Raw genomic sequence first — 21,252 nt, forward strand, 5'->3', positions numbered from 1 at the left:
CTTATCAGTTCCAAGTTCTTCCCATCTCCTTGACACATCCCTACCCTCACCCCCAAGTGAGCCTGAACTCTATCATCTGAAAACGAAACGAATCTAGACAAATATGCAAATAATATAGCAAAAATCCTTGTGCCTACATTTTGGGACACAAATAAAAATGTATCTCTCTCTCTTTTTTAAAGATTTTATTTATTCATTCATGAGAGAGAGACAGAGAGGCAGAGACACAGGCAGAGGGAGAAGCAGGCTCCATGCAGGGAGCCCAACATGGGACTCGATCCCGGGTCTCCAGGATCCCACCCTGGGCTGAAGACGGCGCCAAACCGCTGAGCCACCAGGGCTGCCCAATACAAATGTATCTTGAGGGTAAAGTTCCTTAAGAAAAAATGTTGAGTCAAGAGGCATGCATATTTAATATATGCATATATTTATATATTTCACTATATATCACCAAATTGCCAAAGGTCTAAATCCTCGCCTGTCCCTGGTGTATCACTAGTTCTGGGCCTATTTTATTTTTTTATTTATTTAAAAAATATTTTATTTATTTATTCATGAGAGACACACACAGAGAGAGAGAGAGAGAGAGAGAGAGAGAGGGAGGCAGAGGGAGAGGCAGAGGGAGAAGCAGGCTCCATGCAGAGAGCCCAATGTAGGACTCCATCCCAGGCTCCTGGATCACACCCTGAGCCAAAGGCAGACGCCTAACCGCTGAGCCACCCAGGCATCCCCTGAGCCTATTTTAAATACAAGTCATATTGCTTATCTAGGCCCACGGAGTATTTAAAAATGCTTTCAGAACCTGCCTTGATGAGAGGTTATGAAGAGTTTTTATACAGGTTCTCCCATTTAATCCGAACAAGTACATATAGGTATTACTATTCTCATTATATAGGTAAGGTAATTGATCTGAAGTGACTTGCTCAGGTCATATAATGAGTAGTACAGTCAAGACCTCCAAGTTTCAGGCTCTCTTATTATATCACATGTACGTATCTGTGCTCAAGTTCACACATATCTAGGGTGGCAGTTAAGTTCTACTGGGATGCATTACTTTGATAGGAGATTAGCTGATTTTGTAGAGATTCAGTAAAACATGGCCTGTATATGAATCTAATGGACAACCATGAGATACTAATGATATTGATACGTTATAAACACAAGCTATAAAGAAAGAGTAATATTTCCCTTACGAAAGCACAGGTAAGATTGCGAAAGTGCAAAAGTGCTCTTTTCCTAATACAATTACCAAGGAGTCAATCTTCAAATGAAGCCTATTAATAAATTAAACATACATATCATTTAGGAATTCAGAAGGCAACTTGGCAAATGCTTAGAATAACACAGAAAGTATAAAAAAAAAAGCAGATTAGCATTTGTTTTCATTAACTTTGGGCCCATTTAACAAATTGTTCTCAGAAGTTCTCTGATTAAAACAACAAAACAAAACCCACTAAGGCATACAGTCTAATCACAGCAAAGAAACAGAGTGTCCCCTATTACTGAACTCTGTTAATATTGTAAAGTCCTTCCTTAAACATCAAAATAGCCCTGGGAGAATAAAGAACCAAGTGCTACCCTCATTTTTCTGCACGGAAATGCAGAGGTTAAGTGGCTTGCCACAGAACAACCAGTCAATGTAACAGATGCTACAACCTGCCATTCTTTTCTCATTTGAGCCTTCACCCAAATCTCTCTCCAGTCAGAGCAGATGTGACCTGATGGTACATTCAAGATGACCTTATAATTCTGGTCACTGAGGAAGCATGAAGACTTACAAGGAAGCAAAGTGAACTCATTTATCTTACTGATTTTCAGCAAGTCTGAGGAATAAGTGCTACAATGTTCCTGCTTCCAGTTTCAAATTCAATTAAGTTCAAAGAGTCTGGTGCTGAGTCTGCCCATTCATCCAACATCACAAGTGAGAACAGAGTGCTACAGGGACAGTAGAGAGGGGCATCTAACCTTGACCGAAGGGGATGGGACAGGCTTCACAGAGTAAGGGCCATGGGGTAGACTTGAAGGGTGGTTAAGAGCTGATCAGGCTGGAGGGGACAGAATGAATCCTGCTGGCTGAGAGAGCAACAAGCATATAGGAGCTAAAGGCACTGAACTGAAAGCATAGAGGCCAAAGGTCTCTGAAATTAGAAAAACTAAGAGTATTTTGCTCTCTCCTGGAGTTCCTTTTAATTCTGAACAACCAGTTGGTTTAACAAATGTCTCTAAAAATTATGGCCGAGGTCATTAATGAAGTTGAAGAGGCAGCGATAGTGGAGTAAATAAAAAGATCACAGGAATAAAGAGAAAAAAATAAAGATTTCATCTGAGTATTATACACCCATATTGTCACATTTTAAGATTTTATTTATTTATTTGAGAGAGAGAGACAGAGAGTCAAGCAGGGAGGAGAGGGAGAAGCAGGCTCCTGACACGGGGCTTGACCCCAGGATTGTGACCTGAGCCAAAGGCAGACACTTAATTCACTGAGCCATCCCCCCCAGGTGCCCTGCCTTAGTATATCTTTAATAATAGTTTCACAGTAAGTATTTTAAGTATACACTAGGTACATACCACTGCATTATAGCAGCACGCACAGAAATACAATGCAAGCCATGAATGAGAACCATGAGTTTGATTTTAAATTTCTCTAGAAGCCAGATCTTAAAATTAAAGGAAATGGGTGGAATCAAGTTTAATATTATATTTAACTCATATCCAAAATATCAACATTTCAACATATAATCAATTTAAAAATTACTGAGATATTTTACATCCTTTCAGAGGGGGAGGAGGACAAATCTTTGAAATTCAGTGTGTATTTATACTTCCAGCATATTCAGATTAGCTTTTGGTTCTAATTCAGATTTTCCATAGGCACATGGCTCAGGTCTCTAAGGAGTTTTGAAAGATATAAAGAGCCTGGCTTATGCATAGAAATGGTACAGGAAAGAGGTTCTAAACTCAGCAATCTGCAGACCCCTAACAAGGAGCCTTCTCTACTTCTCCAGCCTACAACTCTCTCCTTCCTCTCAACTCTCCAGAACTGCTGTTTCTGATCATTGGGTAGTCTCTCTTTTAGGAAATAGTTAAGGGCAGTGCCTACTCTTGTCCACCACTGTATCCCCAGGGCTTAACTTCAAACAGTACTTAACCCAAGTGGGATGCTCAACGAATACCTCTTTAATAAATGCATGAACAGACACATAGCTGCCTCTAGGCCTTAGCTTATTTTGCACTTGGAAGGCTTTCCTAACTCTTCTATTTGAACATGTCCAAGTAAATCATATCTTTTTTTTTTTTGGCAAGTTCAGTCCCTAGCTATCACCCTCTGTATAAAGCCTTCCTGGTCTCCCATTATTAGTAATCATTTCTCCCTTCAGAACTTCCTTATCATTTTATATGTACCTTTTAATAAACTAATATTCCACTGTTTTTGTTTGCATTATAGTTATTCACATACACTAGTGAGCTCCTTGAGAGTAGTACAATACCTCATAATAAACATACTGGAAACTCAGTAAACATTACATTTTCTTTTTCTCTAGTCTTCTGAAGGGCAGAAACTTTATGATTCATAACCCTGTGGCCCTCAATTACTCAGCATAGTGCTATGGATACAGCTGATATTCAACTTTCATCTCCTTGCATTATGGCTAAAGTAATTATTAGCACAAGATCGCTATCAGCTGGGAAGGAATGATAAATTAAAGCAATATGAAGGATAAAGAAAGAGGAAAATGTAGGGTGCCTGGGTGGGGCAGTTGGTTGGGGATCTGGCTCTTGGTTTTGGCTGGGGTCGTGATCTCGGAATCATGGGATCAAGCCCTATGACCAGCTCTGTGCTCAGTGGGGAGTCTGCTTGGGACTTCTGTCCCTCTCCGCCAACTCTCTCAACTAAATGAACTAAAAAAAAAAAAAAAAAAGGAAAATATAGGGAAAAGTTAAAATTGTGTCAGACTATTGAAAGCACAAAAGTACAGAGGTGTACAGAGCTGACAAATTATTCTTTTAAGTGGGAGGAATATAAATTACTTGCTTACGAGTTGTTCAGAGAAGATGACAATATAATTAGTCATAAATGTTAAAAACTTTTTTTGGATGGTTTTTGTCTTAAGCATGCTTATAGGTAAGTATTATTGTACAAATACTAAAGGGCTCAATCAGCAATTGGATTACTATTTTGAAAGGAGGTACAAGGACTCATCTGTCTTTATGTGGTCTGTTATTTGAACTTAAAGAAAATATTCTCTCACCAATGACACTGACAGACATTGGAAAGGAGTTTGTTCAGTTTTAATTTGCAGAAGAGTAGATAACATGTTTCCATCTTCTTATAACTGAAAGGAATAATTCACTTCAGTGACTCATCTCTTTCATTACATAGTACTCCACAGCTTTGAGGATGCTATGAAATGTTACTTTCCTTCTCAATAATTACTTTTGACAAACTGAATTAGGTAGGTGGGGAGAGGGTCTGAGCTTTACTCTAGCCCTTAGTTTTGGCTGAAACTTCTCCTGCCTTTGCCCTTCTTAAAAAAGCATTCTCTACGGGCAATCACTAAGTCATTCTTAATGACTGAAGAGTGGCCATGAGGACACCAAAGGAAGAGATACATGCAGGTACACATTAAAAAGGTGTGGATAAAGATAGACACGTAAAGTATGAACTAGATGAAAGGAGAAAACAGCATCAGAAACTTCAAGTTCTGGGTCGATTTATAAGCAAGCTCCCACAGACAGACTTCGGTGATGGACTTTTCCCCAGTGTTTACCCGTATTAGCACTATATTAGTCTAATCACAATTCTCCAGCCCTTTCCACTTACATATAAATTACTTGGGTCTATTATTGGAACCCTGCCTTCTATTTTCCATTAAGTTCCTTAAAAGTAAAAAATTCTGTTCAGATTGAGCAAGTATCTTTAGCAGTTCTGCACTTTGCAAAACAATTCACCAAAAGGTGTTTGTACTCTGTGTTACTGTGAGGCCAGTTTCTATAATAAACTCATAACACTCTGCTTGCAATTAAAGAAATTATTGGCACAACAAGTCTTCACCAGTAAAATGTTTAAAATAGAAGTTCTCTGCCCCAGGAGGGAGAAGGACGAATTTTATGTATGTAATTAAAGGTAATTACTCAATATGCTTCATGGGACTTAAAGCTATTTGAGAGTTTTACGGGGCAAAGAAGGGCCACGTGGGGTTTGACCCTAGCAGATAAGCAAGTCTCTTACAGCATTATATATAAACTTTTCTGCTTATATTTCACTATACCACAGAGCACACTGCTAGCCATAATATGAGAAATGTTGTACTCTAAACCATGAAAGATACACACAAAGGACACATCACAATACAATTTATCCTACCCCAAAATGTACCAAATGCTGGGCTTCAGAAATATCAGTTCCCTTTGTCTGCTTGGCTAACTATTGAGGCTATTTAATAAAAGCTTAGGTCACAATCCTTGGAAGAATGAACAGAAATTCACAAAACTATCAGCAGTAAATTAGCTCCATTAAAGACTAGCAATTATTAGTGCTAAGTATGTGATTTACACCCTTCCAAGTCCAGTATATGAAACAATCCTTTCTATATTTTTTTCATAAAATTAAGCATTAGCCACAGATTGGACTTATGCTGTAACATCAATGAAAGGATTTAAATGTCCTTTTAAGGGACACCTGGGTTGTTTAGCGGCTGAGTGTCTGCCTTTGGCTCAAGTCGTGATCCCAGAGTTCTGGGATCGAGTCCCACATCGGGTTCCCTGTGAAGAGCCTGCTTCTCCCTTTGCCTATGTCTCTGCCTCTTTCTCTGTCTCTCATGAATAAATAAATAAAATCTTAAAAAAAAATAAAAATTAAAAAAAGTCCTTTAAAATGTTTTCTAGACAATGAAGGTAGATGTGGTAACATACACCCATGCACATACACATTTTAAAAGGAAAAGATAATGACCACACCACACGTGTCCTTGTCTAAAGTTCATTCTGATGGAGATGGAGATGCTTTTCATATACTAATCTCAGGTTCCTGCTGCTGAGTCATCAACTTAAGGACACTTTTATATTTAGGTTTTGCTGCTCCCTTAGAGGAACAATAATGACATGGGGGTTGCTCCTTCTGCAAAGCATATGCAGAGGTTCAGATATTTTCACACATTCCTCTCTCTGTGGAATGGTGGAGTCTACATGATCCTGTACCCCTGAATAAGGTACCTAAGGCCAGGACTGGAAAGCTATTGAAAAGCTGAGTTAGTTGGTCCCTTACTCAGGAACCCGCAATCCGGACCCAGGGACGCAGTCAATCTCTGCTGGGGTTTAAATCAACAGGGGCTGTGTGAAGGCCTTTTCCTACCAAACATAAAGAGGAACAGAGAAGGCTGGTAATGTGGAGAAAATGAAAAGGGCTAACAGACACGGAGGCAAGAGATTTTATGGCCCTAAGCAGGAAAGTCAAAGTGTCAAAGTCTGGAAGAGTTGGACAGAAAACCAGAGACAAAGAGTAGTTGTCTTGGTTTCTAGAGACTTTCAAGTACTTTGTACCAATCCCTAGTGAGACCTGTATAATATCTCCTTTCTTGATTCCAAGAAGTGTCCCTGTGATCTTCCAGTAAATCTTCATTTTGGATCTAAGCTAACTGGAATAGATTCTGTTAAAATGGTAATCAAAATAGTGTTGACCAACGCATACACATAACTGCTCATCTTCCTCCTCTTTAACCATCATTTCCTTAATACTCAGTATGTAAAGACACTACACTAGATGCATTAGGGAGTGAATAAATAAAAGACATAGACTCTGCCCTTAGGGAACTCACAGGTAGAAAACAGAGAAGAAGACAGCTAGCATATTTACTAGGTCAATCCTTTCATAAAAATTAGTAAAATGAAGAAAGAGTGGAATGTGGAATGGCATAAGAACAAGATTTACTCAAATCTAACGATACATATTTGGCCAAAGTTTAAATTAAAAACTACCATTAAATATTTTGCAGATGTACCACTGTATATACTATATATCCATACTTCGCAATACAAACTCACTGATTATGATCATATACAAAACTCCAGTGGGACTATACATTCTATGGGCAAATTAAGGGATTTTTCAAGGCTAACCCTGATAGTGTATGATTTTTCACCTGTGTGCTAACTTTAGCTCCTAACCTCACATGTGACTCCTCTGTTTTTAACAGTTGGTTTCCTTAGACAAACTGCCACCGGGGTGCCTGGGTGGCTCAGCGGTTGAATGTCTGCCTTTGGCTCAGGGTGTGATCCCAGTCCGGGGATTGGGGACTGAGTCCCACATTGGGCTCCCTGTCTATGTCTCTGCCTCTCTCTGTATCTCTCAGGAATAAATAAATAAAATCTTTAAAAAAAGAGGAACTGTCACCCTTGAAATCCCAAGATTTTGAATAAGATACTAGTTAAATGTGATCTGTGACATTTCGTGGTCATCCAGTTATTTGACTGATTATTAGACTCTCCTAGGAGCCAAGTGAACTGAAAATATGGTGTTCTAAGAGGTAACTAAGGATTTTGAACAAAATTTACAGCCTCAAATGAGGTACTAAGTCCCCGATGTAACAGTGCCTCCATACAGGAAATAAGTATACAGATGAGACTCCACCAGCTTATTTTCTAACATGTTTTATTATCTTCCTAGAACTGTTTCCAATATTGCAATATGCATTGCAATTATTTTTCTAAAATTTTTATTTATTTTATTTTTAAGTAATCTCTACACCCAATGTGCGGCTTGAACTCACAACCCTGAGGTCTCATGCTCTGCCGACAGAGCCCACCAGGCGCCCCATTATTATTTTTTTAACATGATGTTCAACTCGACAGTTAGTTCATTTCACCCCTTTAGTGTTTCATCTCTTAAATCTGTATTAAATAATAAAACTAGTAAGTGAAATAAGTTAGAGAAAGACAAATGCCACATGATTTCACTCATGTGGAATTTTTTTTTTTAAGATTTTATTTATTTATTCATGATAGACATACAGAGAGAGAGACAGAGAGGGGCAGAGGGAGAAGCAGGCTCCATGCAGGGAGCCTGATGTGGGACTCGATCCCAAGACTCCAGGATCATGCCTGGACCAAAGGCAGGCGCCAAACCGCTGAGCCACCCAGGGATCCCCTCATATGTGGAATTTAAGAAACAAAAGAACAAAGCAAAAATAGAGACAAACCAAGAAACAGAATCTTAAATCTAGATAGCAAACATAAGGTTACCAGAGGGGAGGTGAGTAGGGGGGATGAGTGAAATAGTTGATGGAGATTAAGAATACACTTATCTGGACGAGCACTGAGTAATGTATAGAATTGATAAGAGAGAGAGCACAGACATGCACATGTAGGAAGAGGCAAAGGGGGGATGGGAAGCAGGGGAAAGAATCTCAAGCAGACTCTGTGTTAAGTGCAGAGTCTGAGATAGGGCTCAATCTCACAACCCTGAGATCATGACCCAAGCCAAAATCAAGAGTCGGATGCCCAAATGACTGAGCCATGCAGGTACCATTCTTTAAATATCTTTTTAAACCTTCAGTGTTATTGGTTTTCTCCAGAACTTATAAAATAATTCAAGTGAAAAAATTGCTTTTCCTTTGGGCAAGCTGTGCACAGTTAATTGCAAATTTATCCTCTAGAGTTACTTTATTTTTTAGGTAGTAGAGTTAAGAGATCTAGGCTGTCTTTTCTGAACTATACCTGTTGAGAGTGGAGGCAAGCATAAAGTTGACAAGATATGACCACTGATTGAATGTAATTGTGTCCAAAGAATTCTCTAGCTGCTGATGGGCTGTTTATTCTGCAGACTTGCAATGCTCTAGCCACCATACTGAGGAGAACTACATATAATTCCTACCTTCCACGGGCATCAATTCAAAAACATTTATCATAGAGTTCTTGGATACTCTGTCGGTAGTAATGAATATAAATGTCTCTGACTGTATACCAGATACTTGTAGAAATAATTTGGGGAACTTCCTTCTAATAACTTCAATGACTCATATCTCTATTCTGCTTTTTTTAAAAGATTTTATTTATTTATTCATGAGAGAGAGAGAGAGAGAAGCAGGCTCCATGCAAGGAGCCTAACATGGGATTCAATCCTGGGTCTCCAGGATCAGGCCCTGGGCTGAAAGCGGCGCTAAACCGCTGAGCCACCGGGGCTGCCCTATTCTGCTTCTTTAATACAGGTAGTAATTACCAGCATAAGCAAATAAAGAAGAGGCTGAGTGTGGAAAGGACAGTACACATGAAAGAAAGAAGTTTCAACTTAAGTTGGTGATTGCACTGCCAAACACTGCTCAAAGAGATTTCATCATTTTAACAGACATTTTTGAGTCTCCTTTGGATCGAGGGATATGCAAGTGATGTTATAAATGAATAAAAAATATTTCTTGCCCTTAAAAAGGTCACAACCCAGCAGCATATTACACTGTGAAAAATCTACAGTGAGAAAGATATGGCTCCAAGTCTCATTACAGTGCCCCAAAGTGGTCTAGAGTTCTTTGAGGTAATTTCTATATTCTGCAAACTGAATGGAAGGATAAGAATGAGTAAGAAGTTTTGGTCACTACCACGCTAGAACTCGGATCAGTAAACTAAGCCCATAGGTTACATCTAACCTGGCCTGGATACTTTTGTATGATTAGAGAACTAAGTATGGTTTCCGCATTTTTATTTTTCTTTTATTTTTAAAGATTTTTATTTATTCATGAGAGACAGAGAGAGAGAGCGAGAGAGGCAGACACAGGCAGAGGGAGAAGCAGGCTCCAAGCAGGGAGTCCGACGTGGGACTCGATCCCAGGTCTCCAGGATCACGCTCTGGGCCAAAGGCGGCACTAAACTGCTGAGCCACCCGGGCTGCCCTGGTTTCTGCATTTTTAAATATTTGAAACAATTACATAAAATTCTAATTTCAGGGACACCTGGGTGGTTCAGTGGTTGAGCATCTGCTTTTGGCTCAGTGCGTGATCCTGGAGTTGCAGGATCGAGTCCCACATCGGGCTCCCTGCATGGAGCCTGCTGCTCCCTCTGCCTATGTCTCTGACTCTGTGTGTGTCTCTCATGAATAAATAAATGAAATCTTTTTAAAAAAAAATTCTAATTTCAGAGGTGCCTGGGTGGCTCAGTGAGTTAAGAGTCTGCCTTTGACTAAGGTCGTGATCTCAGGGTCATGGGATGGAATCCCGTGTCAGACTCCCTGCTTAGCAGGGAGTCTGCTTCTCCCTCACCCTTGGCCTGCTGTTCCACCTGCTTGTGCTCTCTCTCAAATAAATAAATAAAATCTTTTTAAAAATTCTAATTTCAACATCCATAAATACAGCTTTATTGGAATACAGCTCATTCATTTACTTATTCTCTGTGGCTGCTTCTGTGCCACAAGAAAAGGAGGTGAATAGTTACAGGAGAGACTAACGGGCCACATAACTTCAAGTATTTACCTGTTTCTTTACACTGTCTGGCTTCATAAGAAATATCATTTTCCACACTGGAGGAGGAGGGAGCCCTCCTTTACTACAGATATTCATTAGCAGTCCTACAGACCCTATAATAAACCTGCCTTGTGATGTTTCATTAGTTCAGCACTAGTAATACCACTTCCTTTCCAAATTTATAAATGCATCCAGTTATGATAAGGACCAAATATTAATTGAACCAGTTGGCCTGGTTCTTGCATAATAGTTTCAACTTGGTTTTACAGAAAAAAAAAACAGGTATGGCAATGTGATCTTTTTTCTCAGGTATTATAAGACTGCTGTGGCCAAGTGTCCCCTCAAACTGGCATGAAAGGCTATAGAGTTGTGCAAGTAAATGTTCTCACCAAGGAGGCTTCAGTGAGCATAACTGTATTTCAATATAACTATATTCAGCTCTTCTGAAAGAAACAAACATTACCCTCAAGATCACAGATGTGATGGGTTCACAATAGGTGAAATTCTGCTCTACTAAATCAGAAGGACTGGGAAATATTAAGTCACTACCACTTGAGAATACATCAAAAATTCTTCAAAGAAGAAACTGTTATCTCTTCATTCTGAGATTCTTTAAAGCCATGAGAAATGTTAGTAGGATAGTTCCATTTCTTTTTTTTTTTTTTTTTAAGATTTATTTATTTATTTTTGATATACCTAGAGAGAGAGAGAGGCAGAGACACAGGCAGAGGGAGAAGCAGGCTCCATGCCGGGAGCCCGATGCGGGACTCGATCCTGGAAATCCAGGATTGCGCCCTGGGCCAAAGGCAGGCGCCAAACCGCTGAGCCACCCAGGGATCCCCGATAATTCCATTTCTAAAGGAAAGTTAGATCTTCAGTTTCAATGTAAAACAATAACTGCCTTGTATTTATATAGCATATTTCTCTGAAGAATTCAAGGCTTTTACAGACATTACCTCATTCAACCCCAGCAAGTCTGTAAACTGTAAGAAACAGGTTTTCCTATCATGTAAGGAAACTGAGGCATAGCAGGGGCACATACTTAACACCAAGTCTAAAAGAAAAAAAAATGGTGGGAAGGGACATCTGGGTAGCATAGTCAGTTGTGCATCTGACTCCCTGGTTTTGGCTCAGGTCGTGATCTCATGGGTCGTGGAATGGGGCCCACTGTCAGGCTCTGAGCTCAGTGAGGAGTCCGCTTGAGTTTCTCTCCCCATCTCTTTGTCCTTCTCCAACCCCCTACCCTGAGGATGCTAGCTTGCGCGCGCTCTCATAAATAAATAAATAAATAAATAAATAAATAAATAAATAAATAAATAAATAAATCTTTTAAAAAATCAAAGCAAAACAAAAAACGGTGGGAAAACATGGGCTAAGTTTTACTCCTCCCTTCAATTCTTAGCTGCCTCCTCTTAGTTACATTACCTATAGAGATGGCAAATGTCTAAAACTCCATGGTCCTCAAAATGTAATTTCAAAGCTGCCCATTTATACGCATTAAGATCAGTTTTCCCCATGGGACGCCTGGGTGGCTCAAGTGTTGAGCGCCTGCCTTCGGCCCAGGGCTCAAGTCCCACATCGGGCTCCCTGTGTGGAGCCTGCTTCTACTTCTCCCTCTGCCTCTGTCTCTGCCTCTCTCTCATGAATAAATAAAATCTTAAAAAAAAAAAAAAAAAAAAGATCAGTTTTCCCTGAATTTACTGGTATGTGTCTCCTCCCTCTATAATACCCCTGGCAGAGACTTCTGAAAAACTTGTAAGTGGCAAGAAAGGTCCAGATTTCACTTTCTTTTACAAAAGTTCACTATTTCATTCTTTCTTCTCTTAGGAAAACTTTCTACCACACTGGAGACCAAAAAGTTTCTTTTAAATTCCTCAAGTGCTCCTAACTACTAGACTTCTACACTGAGGTATGTTCCTTGTTCACAGTGCTTCTGGTTACATGATTTACTTCTATTTTAAGCAAAATTCCCATCTTTGCAGTATCCCCTCAGCTGTTCTTATTTTTAATTTTCCTGTGTTTGCCCAGCTTGTTTATCATATACTCAAGGAAGTTCACAACATTATAGGAAGGTTTTGTTAATCTCACACTTTCTGATGATTTTCTTCAGATGTATGCTTTATTCCTTTGTTGAAGGAGAAGCACATTCTTTTTAATCTAACAGTTGCCTACATTCAAAGCTCTTTTTCTGGTACCAACCAGCATCTCCCATCTTTTTTGATGACATACAAACCCATTCCCTCCTAGAAATTTGAAATTTGCAAAGTCTAATCAGCTCTATGAACACTGCCTTTATTCACAGCATAAAGGTTTCAGTGGGTTGCACAGAGTAAGCTCTAAGCTTCTCAGTTGTATACACATATATGTATTCAACATAAATGATTAATTTACTCTGGAAAGAAATCTTTCATATCTAGATCACCCAAGGCCATAGAAAGTTTTGGGGGTAACAAAGACAGCCTTCTAAGGCATAAAATTTGAAGGTACTATGTGAAACAGGAAATCCTACCTTTTACTGGGCGAAGTTCCAGGCCTTTGCTTTAATTAAACACTTTTATGACTTATCTTCTACCACTCTATTATAATCAGGTAAGGGATAATGGGTGGAAGGCCCCAGGCATCTGCTGGGGATATGTGTAAGTATACACACAGGAAAAAATTCTGTATAAAAACATTCCTAGCTTAGGTTTGCCTGTGTGACCCTAGGTAAGTAAGTTAGTAAACTCTGTGCTAAAAAATGGGAATAATGAAATAACCAACCACATGAAGTACCTACTGGATACCTTCACATACTTTCTCTGCCCAGTAACATTTTACCTGGGCTTTGTTACATTGTGAAATTTCAGTATCTTGTTGTCTTTTTAAATTTGAGTATTAGCATCTCCTTTATAAGATAGATAGCCAAAACAGAATGGTCATTAGCAGATCAGAATAGCTGCTGAAAAGCCAGGACATGGGAGCTCAGGCTTAGCTCACCTATGACATGACATTTATTCCCAGAGCCCCTGAGAATTTTTCCCAGTCTTGCTAGATAGAAGTGGAATTAAATGTTTAACCAGAAATGAGAGGAGTTCCTGCACTCTTAAAACAATTAAGAAGGCTCCAGAAGCAAAAGATCATTGTAGTGTCTGTCTGTATTACAGAGGCTTTTCCAAATGCCAAGTGGTGAGAATTTACCATGACCTACTCTTGTATTTTTACTAAAAAGGCCAAAGTCATTAAAGAATCACTGTTCCCAAGAAATGGTTAACTCAGAGAACAATAAGAGAAAGCAGCTTTAAATATCCTTCTGGTTAAGCCAGAGGCCTCCACCATATTTTATCTACTTGCACTCTCATATCTGTATCTAGAATCCTATTTTCCTGCCATTTGGATATTCCTTCCTCCCATCCTTTCATTTGTTCCTGCCCTAGCTCATACATTCTCTTTCCCTCCTTTCTCCCCTATCACTTCAGCTGTCATGCTTGGTTCTGGTTTATTCATCTTTTATTTATTTACCAAACATATACTAGGTCTTTACTATGTGGCCAGTCCATATGTAGCTGTGAACCTTTAGGCTCATGCTGACCCCTCTCTTATGTTTAGGCCTCTGGTTTTGCCCATCTCTGCCTCAAATCCATCATTCACCAAGTTCTATTCCTTTGTGTTAGGATAGCAGCAAAAGTGGGAAGTGGATGGAAAACGATTAGTGGACTGGGAAATTTTAAAATTAATGATGTATATACTCCCCTAAGTAAAGGGATCTTCAGAGCACAGGGAAACCTAAAAAGAATCCCATAGCAGGAAAATGAGTTTGGGACTTACCCATAGTGGCTATAATACAATAATAGAACATTGCTGACCAAAAAAAAAAAAAAAAAAAGAAGAAGAAGAAGAAGAAGAAGGATGGTTCTTTCACCTGCTGACTGCAAAGCTTACAGCCTTTAATTACCATGATTAAATACTGCTGTTCTCTCTTGTGATGCTGGCCCATTGTACCAAATAAATAATAAAGCACCTAGGAGGGCAAGCAGGTTCTGGGGAATCCAGAGTAGATCTTTAAGCCTTGACTCCTACTCTTACATATTCAGAACAATCTATAGAAACTAGCTATGAAAAAAAAAAAAAAAAAGCACAAATGTGCACACTGCCGAAGCCCTTTGTGCTTTAAAAAATCAGAACACAGTGATTTAAGAAGGAATGAAACAAAAATGAGACAAAACTGAAGAGTGTTTTCCAACAGTAAGGAAAAGAATACTTTTTCATATTCTTTACATATAGTTGCAGTTTCACATTTAAAAAGTATTGTTTTTATTTGTAATAACTTTGGAAACTCTCCAGTAATCTCAGATACAGTAAGTTAAAACCATAATATGAAAAAAAAAAAAAAAACATAATATGCAAATAAAAATCTACCCACCCCTGCCATCCAATTATGTGAAAAAACTAGGCAATGTTCCCATATTGATTTATTGGCCACTGGAAGTCCACTTTGCTAGGGTTTATTTATATAATGTGATTAACATAAAAAATACATTTATGTCTTCTGCAACTGAGGAAGATACCAAGTATAAAATAACTGCATCAGGTTTCTTGTACAGGAACATAGTTTTAAAAAATTTCATATCCAATCTTAGAGTTCAATAGTTCTTTAAAAAGTCATGTATTCTAACTTTCTACCCCATGCACAAATCTCCCTCACAACATCCAGAATGCATAACCATTCAACTGCTGCCTGAAAACTGCCCTTCCCTGAAGAGACAGGAAATCCTACTGCACAAGATAGCTTATTTCAGTTCACAATTGTTTCTTCCTACAAGAAGGTGTTTGGCAAAAAAAGGAAACAAGATATTGAAGCACTTTATTATCATTTGTTGAACTTATGCCTGAAACTGTTAACACATGGCTCAGGATAAATGGGGACACAAATAGGTTGCCTGGTGATATAAGAGGAAGGAGGAAGACCATAAATCCACTGCTGCAGTCTTTTAAAAAGTTAGTTGTTATAATAATAATAATAATAATAATAATAATAATAATACATGATCAGAACAAAAATGCAAAAATACTAAAAGATTAATATAAAAACTTAAGAGCACCACCACTTCCCATATCTAATCATACTCTTCAAAGGTAATCATTATTAAATTTTTTTTGTATGTCCAGTCAGATATTTTCTATGCTTATGTGGACATACCTGTATTATATATGTGTATCTTATACTACACAAATATGACAATATACGGTTTTGCAAACCTTTTCACTTAAAAACATACTGGGGCATCTTTCCTCATAAGTACAAGGCTCTACCTTCTTTTTCATAGCTAATTCCACAGCATAAATATGTCATCACTTATCCAGATATAAACTGGTGACATTTAGATTATTTTCATACTGTTCTAATTGCTATACAAAACCAAAATTTATCCTTCCTTTAATTTCTTTCAATAATTTTTGTTTCAAATCATTTGGAATAAACCTAATCTACCATTTAATAGCTCTTTAAACACTAGAAAATCACCATCATATGGGGATAAATGAGAGAACAAATACAAGTTTTGAGTTATAATACTGGGATATCAGAAATCAATAGGGGGAATGATTTCCTCAAATTAAAACAATCTAAATGTCTGACAACACAAAATAGGTGCCTACATTATGGCCTACGAGGCTGATGGGCTACTACACAATGATTAGAAACATGAAGACTGCAGCACCATGACAAATGTTATAATGCTAAGTGAGAGTAGTAGTAGTTACACAGAACTGAGATTGACTACGAAATAGGTCTGCATATGAAAAGAAGAGACACTCAAACATAGTTCAGGGTACTCTGAGCATAGATCATTTCTTTTCAAAATATCCTTTCATATTGTATAACTTAGTTTCTATGGTGAATGAAAAGATAAAAATTGAGAGCTATTGCAAAGATCAAGATAATCATTCTCAGTTTCAGGGCTCTCAAGGCCCTCTTTACTTTTTTCCCTGATTATCTTGGAGATACCAATCATTGTAAATAATCAGGTCTTGAAATTTCTTGATGGCAAAGCTACAATCAGCAAACAAAGCATAAAGTGTGACTGCCCACAAGAGAACAGAATGGAATGGAAGGAAAGGTTTTAGAGAGATTAAACAAAGAAAAGAACGGATAAGCAGGAAGAGTTCCAACTTAAACCATGTTCACAATCATCCAGGGCTACTATTCTATCTGCCCATGGATAGAGAACTGATATGAATTTCTAGGTCATACTGGTCAGGGTAATATGGGAGTCAAAAACCCAAGATAATGATTAAGACCTGGGTACTTAAGGAAGAAATAGTCATACTCCCAAAGCCAACACAGAAGTTCCTATTTTGGGAATTTAAAGTCTCATACTCTGGTCAGAATAGAATTCTTTAAATTTATAAGCATTCAGGGCACCTGGATGGCTCAGTTGGTTAAGCGTCTGCCTTTGGTTCAGGTCATGATCCCAGGGTCCTGGGACCCAACTCCATGTTGGACCACCTGGACACCTGGAGGGGTGAGTATGGTGTGTATCTGCTCCTCCCTCTCCTGCTGTCCTTCTTCCCGCTTGTGCTCTCTCAAATGAATAAATAAAAATCTTTTTAAAAATAAACATACATACATAAATAAATAAATAAATAAATAAATAAATAAATAAATCCATAAGTACTCATTCCTCCCAAAAAATTTCACCCATTTTAAAAAAAGATTAATTAGAATGAGAGTGCAAGTGCCTGGGGGTGGGGAGGAACAGAAAAAGAGAGAGAGAGAGAGAATGAGCGGGAAACACAAGCAGACTCTGGGCTGAGTGGGGAGCCAAACTTAGGGCTTGATCCCACAACTCTGATCATGACCTGAGCAAAAAAAAGGGTGGGAGTCTTAACCAACTATGTCATCCAGGCACTCCTCATCCATTTTATAAGCACTAATTAATTCCTTGAACAAACCTAAGTCACCTGGGCTTTTTTTTTTTTTTTTAAGTATTTTTTGTCATGATACCCAAATATTTTGCAAATCACCAGCCTGTGATGAATGATAACAGATAAACACTTGTGAGTAAAAACAACGATTATATTATTTTGGTCACTGGGTGTGCTTCTGGCATGAAAGGTTGTTTATTTACAATGCCACATCACCTAGGTTCTGAAGAGTGGCATATAAGCTCTGGCTGTTTAAATATTAACTACTGATGAATCACATTTGCAGCTGGAACTCACTCTAGAAAAATAGGGAGAGAAATATTTGTGCTGGTAAGTTAGGACTGGGTGTTCATGCTCACATTTATAATAAGACACAGTGAAGTCTTGTCTACTTTCTTGTCAAATGATTTACTTTCAAAATAAATTTCCTTTTTTGGCCAACCCCCAGGAAATATTTTTTTTTCTCTAGGAAATATTTTTATTAACTTGGCAAAATCTAAAAAGACATGCTTATCAAATCTTCCTAACTTTTTTCTTCACCAAAATACTTCCTAACTGCCTATCATGTGAAAGACCTATGTCGAGTCTTGAGATAAACTTAAGACACAAGGGAGAAGCCTTGTTTTCTAGAACTTATGGTCTCATTGCAGGGCTGGGGGTGGGGTGGGGATATGCAATTACCATTAAAGAACGTTCAATACATGATCACCAGGAAGAAAATCAGTATTGAAAAAAAAATCCCAATGTGGAATTTAAAGAGGTTTATTAGGTACTCAAAATCAATTATATACCACAAAATACAGAAAGCCTGTGTTGATGGCAACTTACATAAAAAAGATGTACAGAAACAAAAAAAAAGATGTACAGGTTTCAGCTGAGTAAAACTATAAAAGCATAAAAATCAACTAGTGAAATGGTTAAGAGAGCTACTCTAAATTAATAGAAATATTGTGTCCAGACCAAGAAAGATAATAATCCCACTATGTCCATATCCAGAGTTAGTGGTTCTCTTTTATGAGGCTCATTTAAAAGGAACATAACTAGGAGAGAGGGAATGAGAGAGAGCATGTATTCATGCTTGACAGTGGTGCAATGATAGTGAAGTGTTTGTAAAACATATATACAGAAAGATTGATGAGCTGAAGACATTTGGCTTGAAAGAAGACTGGAGGTGAATGGTGAAGGGGGAAGCATGTAACAGTTTTGATGCCTCTGAGCTAGTAACAGAGAGCTTAACTGTGCTCCATGGAAATAAAGACAGATTTTGGCCCTATATAATTTTCAATGCCCTGGGCTTTCCAACACTGAACTATGTAGAACAGTGGTAAATTCTACAGTAAGTAGTAGACAAGCAGAGATGACCATTTGTTATGGAGGGGGCAGCCAGTGTGGCTCAGCGGTTTAGTGCCACTTTCAGCCCAGGGTGTGATCCTGGAGGCTGCTTCTCCCTCTGCCTGTGTCTCTGCCTCATTCTCTCTCTCTCATAAATAAATAAAATCTTAAAAAAAAAAAAAAAACTCTAGGAGCAATTCTTGCATTGGGCAGAAATTTGTAACAGATTTCTGAAGCTCTTCCTATCTTATTAGAAAAGCTTGTGGCTACCTTTTTAGCTGCAGGTAAAGAATACTGAAAAAATGACACCCACCACAGGTACTTTTAAGTGAATGATCTCAAAAAGCAGAAAATGAGTCAGAAATCACCAATGAACTTCATGTAAGACCTAGAAGGCTTTGTGACTTTGAGATGATTGCCAGAAATACTGGGAGGGAGACCAATGGTGGCCAATAGCTGGCCTGACCACTCAAACAGAGCTCTTGCTATTCCTACTAGGCTCAGAGGTTGTAGTTTTTCCTTGCTGCTTTAAGTGAAAGGCAATTTTTTTTAAGTCCCCTTTCCTCCAATACTCTCCCTAATTAATCCTTTTCAGCACATGGAGAATGTCAAAACGTCAAGAATCTGAAATATTCTTCCTGTATTCGGGAAGAGTATAAACCCAGCAGCACAGATGCTATTCCTACCTAATAGGTTCATGAAATTTTTGGCTACATATTGAAAAGAGAAGATTGGCCTGATCTGGGAGGTCAACTGGAAAGGGCTCATAGAGGAAATCCTGCACAATGGCCTGGTCAACATCCTTAGGCCCCCTCAAACTTCTAAGTTGGGCTGCATCTAGCATGTTTTTACTTGAGCCTTAGATTTGTGAAAATGTATAAACATTTATCATAAGCGAGCTGTGAGAACTGTCACCCTAAAATTTATAAAAAAAGAGAAACCACGTAATAGCCAACTTTAAAAGTTTAGTTCAGGGAAGAAAAGACTCAAGTTACACGAAAGTCCTATGAACTCAGTTGCCAATATTAAATCCTATGCCTGGAACTCTCCATATTTAAGGATATAATCAATGAACAAACGTGTGCTGAGAGTCTATTGTAAGAACCCATTTTAGGTTCAATGGAAGGCAGATCTTGGCCTTCCTGGGTTATGACTATGGCTGATTATTGCCACAATCAGGATATAAGACCACCTGAATAATACTGTGTGGCTCTTAGAGAATTCTATATATACTAGGAAGTGAAACTCAAATTTTCTTTTTCAAGATTTTATTTATTCATGAGAGAGAGACAGAGACAGAGACAGAGACAGAGGCAGAGGGAGAAGCAGATTCCATGAGGGAGCCTGATGTGGGACTCAATCCTGGGACTCCAGGATCACATGCTGAGCTGAAGGCAGATGCCTAACTGCTGAGCCACCTAGGCGCCCTCAAATTCTTTCAATAGTACTTCCAATAGTGGTGCTTGAAATAAAAACGTTTCAGTCATTCACATAAAACTGCCACATTGAAGAAGGCACAGAGCTGAGGAATGTTTACTAATGTCAAGCAATGAAACCAGTGCTAACAATTTCATCTTTTGCAAGAGGTATCCAATAGGTATAATCTCCTTATGGTTGCTAACATTCGCATAGTCAAGATATTTTTCTGGAAGCCAGTAAGATATTTCAGAAATTAGACCTTTTAGGTAAAAAATAGGCATGTTTTAAAACATTATAAATTTAAAAATCCTCAAAGGTCAAAGGTTATTACAACATAAGATAGGTCTTCCAAATTCAGAGGACAATAGACAAAATGAGTGATGGTATTTCAGAATGTGTATTTTAGTATGTTTTTAAAACGAATATATAAGGACACCTGGGTGCCTCAATTGGTTAAGCGTCTGCCTTTGGCTCAGGTCATGATCCCAGAGTCCTGGGATCAAGTCCCACATTGGGCTCCCAGCTTAGTAGGGAGCCTACTTCTCCCTCTGCCTGCTCTGCTCCCCCTGCTTGTGCATTCTTGGTCTCTGATAAATAAAATCTTTAAAAAATTTTTTTTAATTAAAAAAAAAAAAGATATATAGTCTCAATATGATAAAATATTGCTTGTAAATTACCACCCCCTCCTCCTTTCTTTTGGTATAAAGAAATGAAAAGAGAATGAAACTACCAAAAAAAGCAATACCCCGGGAACCCTGGGTGGCGCAGCAGTTTAGCGCCTGCCTTTGGCCCAGGGCACGATCCTGGAGACCCGGAATCGAGTCCCACGTTGGGCTCCCGGTGCATGGAGCCTGCTTCTCCCTCTGCCTGTGTCTCTGCCTCTCTCTCTGTGTGTGTGACTATCATAAATAAATAAAAATTAAAAAAAAAAAAAAAAGCAATACCCCATACAATGTGTATTTCAGGTGGATAAAAGTATTCAAAGGCTGGTTTATGGGCATGGTCGTGGCACATCACAGGTCCCCAATCAACTGCCCCTCCAGGAGCAGAGAGCAAGTAGCTTTAGGTGACTATGTTTATTTACCTACCCAGCAGAAGCAGCGGAGATATATGGTCTGGTAAAAAAGGTCAACTAGACAAGAAAGTCTGC

The 21,252-nt window shown here is 38.6% G+C and overlaps 1 protein-coding gene across 40 annotated transcripts in view; it reads right to left on the bottom strand.

Moving 5' to 3' along the window:
- CSNK1G1 (casein kinase 1 gamma 1) overlaps window positions 1–21,252 on the bottom strand; it is a 168,813-nt gene that overhangs the window by 55,564 nt on the left and 91,997 nt on the right. The gene's annotated exons all lie outside the window — the stretch shown is intronic.

Source organism: Canis lupus, chromosome 32, assembly GCF_048164855.1.
Source record: "Canis lupus baileyi chromosome 32, mCanLup2.hap1, whole genome shotgun sequence".
NCBI classification, from domain to species: domain Eukaryota; kingdom Metazoa; phylum Chordata; class Mammalia; order Carnivora; family Canidae; genus Canis; species Canis lupus.